This window comes from Palaemon carinicauda, chromosome 5 (assembly GCF_036898095.1).
Source record: "Palaemon carinicauda isolate YSFRI2023 chromosome 5, ASM3689809v2, whole genome shotgun sequence".
Taxonomy (NCBI): domain Eukaryota; kingdom Metazoa; phylum Arthropoda; class Malacostraca; order Decapoda; family Palaemonidae; genus Palaemon; species Palaemon carinicauda.
Window position 1 is genome coordinate 71,708,566 of NC_090729.1, and position 12,064 is coordinate 71,720,629.

The following is a 12,064-nucleotide window of genomic DNA, read 5'->3' on the forward strand; positions in this document are numbered from 1 at the left end:
CTTATGAATTGGCCCCTAAACCTCCTTCACTCTTTGACGATATCTCAATGAGAAAAGGGCACAAAGCAGCCTTAGTGACTAAATTGGGATCATATGGACCTTGGGAAGGGTTAGTTTCAGATGAATACCAGTATGTTGTGGATGGTGGTCATCTTCTTCATAAAGTTGTGTGGGCAAGGCCAGCTATGTATCGGGATATTTTTCAAGCCTACACAGGTTATGTAATCAGTCATCATGGCTAAAATGCAACAGTTGTTTTTGATGGCTACCCAGTGACACCAACAACCAAATCTCAAGAGCAAAATTGTAGGGCATCCAAGCATTGTTCTATAGAAGTTGAAGTCAATGAGGAATGTTACTCAACGTTACCGCAAGCAGATTTCCTGTGTAATAAGCGTAACAAGACACTGCTGATCTGTAAACTGAAGGACCACATGCAGCGTGCTGGCATTACAGTTATAGTTGCCAAGGAAGATGCAGACATGTCTATTGTTCAAACTTCTTGGTCATTAGAAAATAGTGGACATATTGTAGCAGTGGTGGATGACGACACAGACTTACTAGTACTTCTAGTATCTCTTTCTAAATCATCCACAAAAATACGTTTTATTAAACCAGGTAAAGTACACAACCCCAACAAGAGCTATGATATTAGGAAACATATCTAACCTGGGACATCTTCGTCAACATCTGTTCCTCCACGCTGTTACAGGCTATGACACAACATCAGCTTTATATGGGAAGGGAAAGAAAAAGTCCTTTGATATTTTGAAGAAGAGCCAAGACATATGCAATACAGTGTCTGTATTTGATAACCGAGAAGCATCTAAAGATGAAGTGGCCAAAGCTGGCGAAGCTTTCCTCCTTTCTATGTACGGAGCGGAGAAATTTCAAACATTGGACAGGTATCCTTTGCAAAGATGTCACTTAAATCTGAGTTTCAGTTATCAACATTGCCACCAACAAGTGATGCAGCTCGCTTGCACTCGTTTAGGGTGTTCTACCAAGTACAGCATTGGCATGGTAACCATCTCTCTCCAGTCGAATGGGGATAGGAGAGTTCCAAAAATGGGCTGAAACCCACCCCTTCAATGAAACCTCCAGCTCCAGATGACTTGTTACATTTAGTCAGCTGTAACTGTCGCAAAGGATGCCGCCATCAATGTGAATGTCGTAGGGCTGGTTTATCATGCTCATCCATCTGTGGACAGTGTCGTGGTGTTGGATGTGAAAATTCACTACCATTTGAGGAGGATGTTGAAGAAGACGCTCATGAGATGGAAGAAAACTTAACATCAAGAATGTTTGAGCTCTGCGTGTGTTCTATTCAGATATAATTCAATCCATATTTACTTTAAAGAGAACCCTATATGACATACTTGTCCCACAATTACTTTATGCAAACCTGCTGTTATATTTTTATGTGTTTGAGAGCTTACATTTTTATTAATGAACAATCTCTCAGTTGAAATATTTTCTTTCGTATTTATTGTTATTGCACATGTAAGTATAAACAAAGTGTATGTATTATTAATCCTACACAAGGTATTTGTCTGAAACCTCATTAATATATCAGGCATCCTTCTCTATTCTAAAAAAAAAAAGGCACGAGATCCTTTCACTGCTATTGTAAATTTCACTATTAAGATATGAATAATGATGCCTATCAAAACATTGTCCAATGATTTATCTGAATGATTGCAAATCAACACTTCTTAATTAAAGAAAAAAAAAAGTTTGATTCTGTACGTGAAAATTTGACATTTCAGTTTTCTATATATTTTCCTCCATAACTTTTTTATTTATGAATATAAGTATAAACTTTTATAGGTTTCAAAAGGAGAAAGTTTGCTCTATAACTTTTGTTTAGAGGCATTTTGTCATATAGGACACCAGTTCTGTGGAAATTGTCTTTGAAAATAAATTCATTACTTTAATTTCAATATTTTTTTTTCATTTAGATTTTCTCTTTTTTTAAATTAATTTAGTGAGTATTATAAAACAATCAATTCTGAACAACTTTTATTGAGTGGTGTTTTTTGATAAAATTGATATTTTTCGAGATATTTGAATTTTAAGGATATCCAATATGGCGGCCATTTTCCATAATGGCGGCTAACGCAAGCGTGGGAGACAATGGGACTTTTAATATGTTGTTCAGGTCACAATTCTCTATAACTGTGCAAAGTTTCAGCTTTTTTCTAATTATTTCCCAAAACTCCCCAATTTTGACCTATCGTTCCTGGGCTATAGTTACCCCTTGCCAACCCTAGTGCCAGGTCATGTAACTCTAATTCTAGAACCATTATTTATATATATATATATATATATATATATATATATATATATATATATATATATATGTATGTCTATATATATATATATATATATATATATATATATATATATATATATATATATATATATATATATATATATATATATATATATATATATATTTATATATACTGTAAGGACACCGATCCCTTCGTCGTCCAGAAAATCGACAAACTACTTATTTATTTGAATTCTCTTTTCGCCACACTGTGGTGTCCTATGTATATATATTCCGCTCTACCAGAGCTACATTTTGATATATGTATCATTTCATAACATGTTTCTGTTAACCCATAATTCATATATTTGTAAGTGTAAGAAAACACATATATTTTGGCGGGCACTTCAATCTGATTTGGCGCCAGCGTCATCCTACCTTTCCGTCCGCACCTTGTAATATACTTCCGTGCACATTCGAATAAAGTATCAGTTGATCTTGGTGACGCTTGTCTCACTGTCCTTACAACTGGTGACCCCGGAGTTGAAAGTAGCATCAGCGGTTTTGGCTTTGCCATTAACGGACTTATTACGGCCGTGCTACCTTCTACATACTCCGTTACCTTAGGCACGAGCCTGCCTTTGGTTCTCCCACACTTCGGTGAACGTAAGGCAGTAGGATGAGCTTAACCGACATATCAACTTCTCACCTCTTCGCCGACTCGTCGTCTGGCCACGATGCGGGAAGCTACACGCCCATCGCACCCAACGGCCTCGCCTCCACGCCCAAAGTCAAACTGCCGCCCTTTTCTCAACACAACACCGCTTCCTGGTTCCTGAGAGCGGACGTACTCTTCCGCATCGCTAGACTCAGCGACTCCTGCGCCAAGGCTGACATCGTTCTCACCTCCATACCTGAAGAGGTATTCGACAAGATTTCCCCATGGCTCGACGCCCAGGCCGGCCAAGTTTCATACGACGACCTGAGAACGAAACTCATCGGTATCTACTCCCTCTCCGTCTCAGCAAGGGCACAGAAAGTACTGGACCTCGCCGGCAAGCCCATGGGTGACACCTCTCCTGTCGAGGCGTGGGACGAGCTAATGTTCCCCGAAACAGACAGCAACGGCCGACGACGTGAGATTAGCTTATCTCGCGAAATCTTTCTTCGACGCCTACCACAGGACGTACGGGCCCAATTGACAGACGCCGACACGCTCCCGATGAACGAACTCCTGTCGAAGGCTCAGAAGCTCCACGAGGCCTCCAAAGCATCTCGCCTCGGAGCATCATCGTCAACACCGCCTCCGTTCTCCTCCTTCAGCAGCTGCTCTTCCATAGACTACTCGGCAATGGCCCTTCAGGACGACGAGATCAACTTCTGTCAAGAAAGAAACCACCGCAACCGACGCGACCAAACCCTAGGCCTAACCCGGCATGGTGCTTCTACCACCAACAGTTCGGCAGTGACGCCAAGAAATGTAGAGCACCATGCAGTTTCCCTAGAAGATGATGCCAGAAGCATCCACCTGCCACCATCGCAGCCGCAGTTAACCAAAACAAGATTGGTTTCTGTATCCTCGATACCATTTCCAACCGTAGACTCATGGTGGACACCGGCGCAATGCAGTCAACGTTCCCTCCTTCGAAGTCCGACCTAGACCGTGGTCCCGACAAAAACGCTCCCTCACTCATCGCCGCCAACGGATCTCCCATACAGTGCTTTGGGATCAAGACCCTCAAGATATCTATCATGGGCCGTTCGTATTCTTGGCCCTTCGCTATCGCCGACGTCAATCGCCCCCTCCTCGGTGCGGATTTCCTCGCCCACCATGGACTCCTCGTCGATGTCGCTAACAGACGTCTCATCGACACGGGAACCTGCCAGTCCCGCGCCCTAGAACACGGCCCTGCAACAATGTCCGTATCCGCCGTAACGACGCACCCCTACGCCGACCTCCTACGAGAGTTTCCCAAGGTTTTCAAGCCCGAGCTCCGACACTCGCCAGGTTCCCCGTCCAAGCATGGTATCTACCACCACATCACAACGACAGGACCTCCCACTCACGCCAAATTCCGCCGCCTCCCGCCTCAGAAACTGAAGGATGCCAAACGCGCCTTCGAGGACATGGAACGCATGGGTATCTGTAAGAAAGCATCGAGCCCCTGGGCATCACCCCTGCACATGGTTAAAAAGCCGGACGGGTCCCGGAGACCTTGCGGCGACTACAGGCGCCTCAACCTCATCACAACGCCCGATTATTACCCGCTGCCCAACATGCAGGACCTAACGAACGCTTTGCACGGCGCAAAGTTTTTTACCAAGATGGACCTCCTCAAGTCTTATTTCTAGGTCCCCGTATTCCCGGAAGATATCCCGAAAACTGCCATTGTAACGCCGTTCGGATCCTACACCTTCGCATACTCAACCTTCGGTCTACGCAACGCCGGGGCGACCTTCCAACGACTAATGGATAGCATTCTGGGTGACCTACCTTTCTGCGTCTGCTACGTCGACGACATCCTGATATTCTCGAAAACCAAGGAGGAACACCGGGGACACGTCCGCACCGTCCTCAAGCGCCTACAGGAGAACGGCCTAGTCGTACGCTTCGACAAATGCACGTTCGGTGCGGAGGGAGTGGATTTCCTTGGTCACCGCGTATCCTCGCGCGAGGTAAAACCCATGACAACCAAGGTCGACGCCATCAGGAAGTTCCCAATGCCTACGACCATCCGCCAACTTCAGGAGTTCTTGGGAATGGTCAATTACTACAGGCGCTTCATCCCCAACATCGCACAAACCCTGTCACCCCTCAACGACGTCCTGAAAGGAAAAGCAAAAAAACTCAAGTGGGGTTTGCCCCAGCAACAGGCATTCGCTCGGACGAAGGATGCCCTTGCGAATGCCACCACCCTGGTTCATTTCGACGACAACGCGCCCCTGCGACTAACGACCGACGCCAGCAACGTCGCCTGTGGGGCTGTGCTTGAGCAACTCGTCGATGGTTCTCCTCGACCGCTAGCATTCTTCAGCAAGAAATTGAAACCCGCCGAAACAAGATACAGCACCTTCGATAGGGAACTCCTCGCCGTCTACCTCGCCGTCCGCCACTTCAGGCACATCTTGGAGGGTACCCACTTCACAATCGCGACGGACCATCAACCCCTCGTACACGCCTTCACGAAATCGACGGACGCATGGTCCTCCCGACAACAACGTCATCTCGCATCAATCACCGAATTCGGGTGCACCATACGTTACGTCCCAGGAAAGAAAAACCCAGTCGCGGACGCCCTTTCAAGGATTGAAATTGACGCGATCCACCTGGGAATCGACTACGCCAATCTCGCAACCGAACAACGCACCGACCGAGAAGCACAGGATCACCTGACGGGGCCATCCGCGCTCAAGATAAGTGCGATTCCCCTCGGACCAGCAGGAGTAACTATTCTTTGCGACACCAGCACGGGCCGCCCACGTCCCTGGGTACCAGCCTCCTGAAGAAGGAAAATATTCGATATCATCCATGGACTTTCACACCCCTCAGGACGCACCACCGCTCGCCTTCTGTTTGAAAAGTTTGTCTGGCCAGGGATAAAAAAGGACGCCCGGGAATGGGCGAATTCATGCATCAACTGCCAGTCAAGCAAGGTCAGCCATCACACCGAATCGGGGGTAGGCGATTTTCCCCAGCCAAAAAGACGTTTCGGCCATATACACATCGACGTCGTGGGACCATTGCCCCCTTCTGGATCCGCTCGCTACCTACTTACGATCATCGATCGCTCCACGAGGTGGTTGGAGGCATCGCCGATGACCGAAGCTACGACTCAAGCATGCGCTGAAGCCCTCCTGTCAAGCTGGGTGAGCAGGTTTGGCGTTCCTGACGACATCACGACTGACAGAGGCCCCGCTTTCCTCTCAGAAATATGGCTCGCTTTGGCGAACCTGATGGGGACGACGCTCCACAGCACCACGGTATACAACCCCGCGGCAAACGGCATGGTCGAAAGAACTCACCGCGCCCTCAAGGCGTCCCTGATGGCGAGCTGCACCGACGGGGACTGGAAATCACGACTTCCTTGGGTACTCCTCGGCCTTCGCACCGCCCCTCGCGCAGACGGCGAACCTTTGCCCGCCGAAAAGGTTTACGGGGAAGCGCTCGCAGTTCCTGGTGAATTCTTTCCCTCATCAACCGACGACACGCAGCTGGATCACCTAAGGGACATCGCCAGGAAGTTCAGGCCGTGTCTCAAAACTTAACAGGACAGAACCAAGCACTTCAAGCCAAAAAGCCTGGATGACTGCAGGTACGTTTTCGTCCGTGTCGACGCTCATCGACAACCACTGACTAGACCTTATCGAGGTCCCTACCGGGTAATTAAAAAGGCAACGAAAGCCTTCCTTCTCGACGTCCATGGCCAAGAGGACTGGGTCTCAATAGACCGCGTGAAACCAGCGTTTCTCGAAGGAAGCGACACGGCCTCCGCTGGACCTGGCAGATCCAGAGTTCCGCCTCAAAACAAGCCGCCCAACGAAAGAAAAATCATCAAACGACGACAAAAGGAAGAGATCCTTACACCGACCGCCAGCGCGCCCCTCCATTCAAAAACAAGAGGAACCCTCCGACGCCCGAAAAGATACGAAGATTGATCATCAGCCCTCTACGCCGCCCGATGTCTTGGGGGGGAGTACTTGTAAGGACACCGATCCCTTCGTCGTCCAGAAAATCGACAAACTACTTATTTATTTGAATTCTCTTTTCGCCACACTGTGGTTTCTCATGTATATATATTCCGCTCTACCATAGCTACATTTTGATATATGTATCATTTCATAACATGTTTCTGTTAACCCATAATTCATATATTTGTAAGTGTAAGAAAACACATATATTTTGGCGGGCACTTCAATCTGATTTGGCGCCAGCGTCATCCTACCTTTCCGTCCGCACCTTGTAATATACTTCCGCGCACATTCGAATAAAGTATCAGTTGATCTTGGTGACGCTTGTCTCACTGTCCTTACAATACATACATATATATATATATATATATATATATATATATATATATATATATATATGTATATATATATATATATATATATATATATATATATATATATAATTTATATATATATAATTATATATATATATATATATATATATATATATATATATATATATATATATATATATATAAAGCTGCATATGTATGTAAATATACATCAAGAAATGCAGCCCTTTCTAGTCCACCGCAGGACAAAGCCCTCAGACATGTCTTTAATGTCTGGGGTTTGGCTGGCTTTCATTACCCCGTAGCCTAGTGTGAATTAACGATGGTGGGAGACTTTAAGGCCGATTCACACGAACCGTTTTCTTTCCGAAAGGCTGGCCTGTGGCTAATCGCCGTCGAAATGTTGTTCATTCACACGAGGCGTTCCGTATCCGTTTACTTGCGCGCTGTTTTCATTGTTTACTTAGATTCTGTCACGTTAGGACCGAGTAAATTAAGGTAATTTTAACACTATAAGATGTTGGTTGATAACTGTTGATAAAATAAGTTATGCAACTTCATTATACTCTATGCACCATGCCAAGAATATTAAAATTATGATAAATTCGCCTATTTTATTTAATACCTCTCCAGTCATTTTCCATGTCTTTTCTTAATGTAAATTACTTCTATACATCTTGTTTGCCATGTCAACCATCTCATACCCTTGAAAAAGTTCAATCTACCTCTCATACTTGGTGTCAACAACAAGCTAACTCATTTCTAATTTCTATACTGTGAGGAAAAACTAACTAATTTCTATGACTCTATACTATGAGGAAAAGTCGGGGTTGTAAGCCACGAAACGAACGGGTACGATACAGGTCCTCGTTCATACAAAACATCATCCACCCGTTGGTTGGGACGGGTGGCTTACGACCGTCAAACTTGCCGAGGTTTCTTGGAAAGAAAGCCGAGCCGACTCGGACGGCTGACGACCGAGTGCCGCCGTCAGCCTGATGGGTCGTGTGAACAGTTTACAAACGTGTCCAAAAATTGCCTCACTGTCCAAAATTGCCTTGCCTTTAAGCTATTTTTTTTTAATTGATGAAATATGGGAATTTCTAATTCTCAGATGATTACGAGACAAACCATTTTTACAGATGAGACCTCCCTCTTTTGAAAACATGTTTAGTTTTTGGTCATAAATTATCAATATAGATTTTTTTACAAAGGTTTCTAAAGAAGTGTCCAAAATTGCCTCGCCCTTCTATATTATATCAGATCCTTCTCTCTGGTTACGGTTCATTTTCCTTTTGCCTACGCACACACCGAATAGTCTGGCCTTTTCTTTACATATTTTCCTCTTTATTTATACACCTGACAACACTGGATTACAAAAAATGTCATCATCTCTCAAGGGGTTAACTACTCCACTGTAATTGTTCAGTGGCCACTTTCCTCTTAGTAAGGGTAGAAGAGACTCTTAAGCTATGGTAAGCAGTTCTTCTAGGAGAAGGACACTCCAAAATCAAACCATTGTTCTCTAGTCTTGGGTAGTGCCATAGTGTCTTGGATTAGAGTTCTCTTGCTAGGGGGTACACTCGGGCACACTATTCTATCCTGTTTCTCTTCCTCTTGTTTTGTTAATTTTTTTTATAGTTTATATGGGAGATATTTGTTTTGATGTTACTCCTAAGATATATTTTTCCTTGTTTCCTTTCCTCACTGGGCTATTTTCCCTGTTGGATCCCTTGCGGTTATAGTATCCTGCTTTTCCAACTAGGGTTGCAGCATAGCAAGTAATAATACTAGTAATAATGTTTGATTTTATTCTATAAGTTTCAAGCAATCACATTGTCGTTTGCTTGCTAAAACTGGATTTTTTGCCCTTCCACTCACTCGCCGTCCTTCGTTTTTTTTTAACCTGCTATCATTAAGAAGACAAAACGATCAGTATAAATTTGAGGTGTAGAAATACCCACTCACTGTGTTGAAAAGGAGAACTTGACGATTATTGGATCTCGGTTATTAGTCTCTGGGGAAAGTATGACAGATCATGAGACATATTCCTTTTCAGTTTCTAAGGAATGACAATTTGTGTGTATGGATTTAAAGTCATGAAAGGTTACTTGTGGACATTTTAGGAAATGGAGATTAGACAGGTGTATGTTAATTTGTTTTGGAAACAGGTTTTGAAGTAGATTTTGTCATCTTTCCCACCATTATCCCTACATTAAGGGGTCGGTTGCCTGATGCGCTCTCTCCAATGCTTTCCATCAAAGGCATCTTCTTCCACCAAACCTCTGGTAGTTTAACGTTGGGAAAATGTAAAATAAATAGTTAAAGAAAAGGTATAGTGGAGTTGTTCGTTGGAATCAAAATTGACGAGAGACCAAATCGAGGGAAAAATTCAAGTGAAAGCTAAAACTTACTTCCCTTGTGACGGTAATATGAGAAAATTTGAAATAATTTATGAAAAAAAAAACAGACTGGAATAGCAACAGCAGAAATTCATCTTAGAGTTTTCGAAATAAAATCGTTTTAAAGGAGGTTCCATTAAAGGCAGCGCAAAGGTTGAATTGATGTAAAATGTCATGCCAAAGTTCTTCGAGGAACATGCAAGAAGAATGATCCAAATAAAACCAATGGGGTTGACAGTTTCTATAAAAGATGTCTGAGTATTCTTATTTCATGCTAGAAAGGGTTGAAACATTAGATTTGATTAAGATGATAATTTTGAAGTATTCCATATTACTTCTAGGGAAAGGAGCAGCTCTTAAGCCAATTATTCTGTTATATTCCACTGGGTTCTTCGTCGCTCTCTCCGCAACACGATGTGGGCACACTAACATGATGTGTGTAGGGGCAAAGCGCTGCAAAATATAGAAAGTTCATTGTCATTAGTTACCTCCTACACAAACAGCACAGCTTGCATACTTTTATCTCTAGCTCCCATAGTCCGGGCAACTTCTTTGATGGGTGATTCTAACTTCCTTAATTCTGTCACTACTTCTAAATGTTCATAATTGTTTTTTTACATCTAAACCTATGTTCTGTTGTATCATGCTCTCACTGCACAACACACACAAACCTATCCTTTTCATTCCTGTTTCTCTAATTTCCTTCAGTATATTCAACCTTGTCTTTATTACTATTACTGCTTCCTTAGTGTTTACGTTCACTTGTGTAATCTCCTCTGCCATTACTATTTAAAAACTCAAGCTTAGTCATTTCTGCCTTCTTTTCTACTATTTTTCATTTAATTTTATTTGCCTCTTTATTTTTCATTTCCTGTTCTTGCTTTTTTCCTCTTCAATTGTGATAACTTTATATATATATATATATATATATATATATATATATATATATATATATGTATATACATATATAATCAAACCTTTTATATATATATATATATATATATATATATATATATATATATATATATATATATATATATATGTATATATATATATATATATGTATGTAGGCTATATATATATATATATATATATATATATATATATATATATATAATCAAACCTTTTATTTATATATATATATATATATATATATATATATATATATATATATATATATCAAACCTTTTTCCCTGTATGGTTACCTTATTTGGTTTTCCTTAACCAATTGTTTATCATCTGCTGTTATGAAACTGCATCACCTTTTATACTCTTCCATTTTCAACTGGTCATATTCTAGTTTCTGCTATTAACCTCCAATAAGGTGTGGTTGCAACATGTTCAGACATCTCTTTTTATAATTTTGTACTGTATAACTTCTTGAAGCTGAAATATATCATAATATTAGCCTTTTAGGGTTGTGGTGGCCGATATGACTGACTGGATTGCCAGACTGGGGTTCGAGTCCCCCTCAATAGTTCCTTTGGTCGCTGCATCCTCACCATCCTTGTGAGCTAAGGATGGGGATTTTGGGGAGCCTATAGGTCTATCTGCTGAGTTAACAGCAACCATTGCCTGGCCCTTCTTGGTCCTAGCTTCGGTAGAGAGGGGGCTTGGGCACTGATCACATGTACATGGTCTGTCTCTAGAGCATTGTCCTGCTTGATAGGATGATGTCATTGCCCCTTGCCTCTGCCATTCATGAGCGGCCTGTAAACCTTAAAACAGTGCTGGGAAAGTGGTGCCGTCGGAGATATGTTTTGAAGGTATTAGTAACTAGTTTTGTGAAAAGGGATATTTGAAGGAATTATGTATAAGAAAACAGAGAATTTGGGCTAACAGAAGTTATGGAATTAGACCTTAGATTGCCAGCAGGATATTTTAGAGAGGTAACGTGGTACTTGCTATCGCGGTATATATGGTTAGATGAAGTGATATTGAAGTTATAAATAATTTTTATGCGTTCATAGCTTATCTAGCAACTAAAGTATGAAGTTAGCAGTTGTTGTTTAAAGGCCGATCATGAATGTTATAAATACAACTGTTGAAGTTTAAAGGCCGCTCATGAATGGCCGAGGCAAGGGACAGAGTGACATTGCCCTATCAGGCAGGACAATGTCATATGATCAGCGCCCAAGCTAGAACCAAGGAGTGTCACGCAATGGCTGCTGATGACTCAGCAGATAGAACCATAGGCTCCCCGCAACCACCTTTCCTTAGCTCACAAGGGTCGACCAAGTGGTAATTTTGTAATAATGTACATTCCTTAGAGGGAAGAGGCATCTGAGGACTTAATATATTGTGCCTCAATCTATTCTCTAAATTCCTATGGAGTAATTTTTTCTTAGATACACAAAATGTTTCAG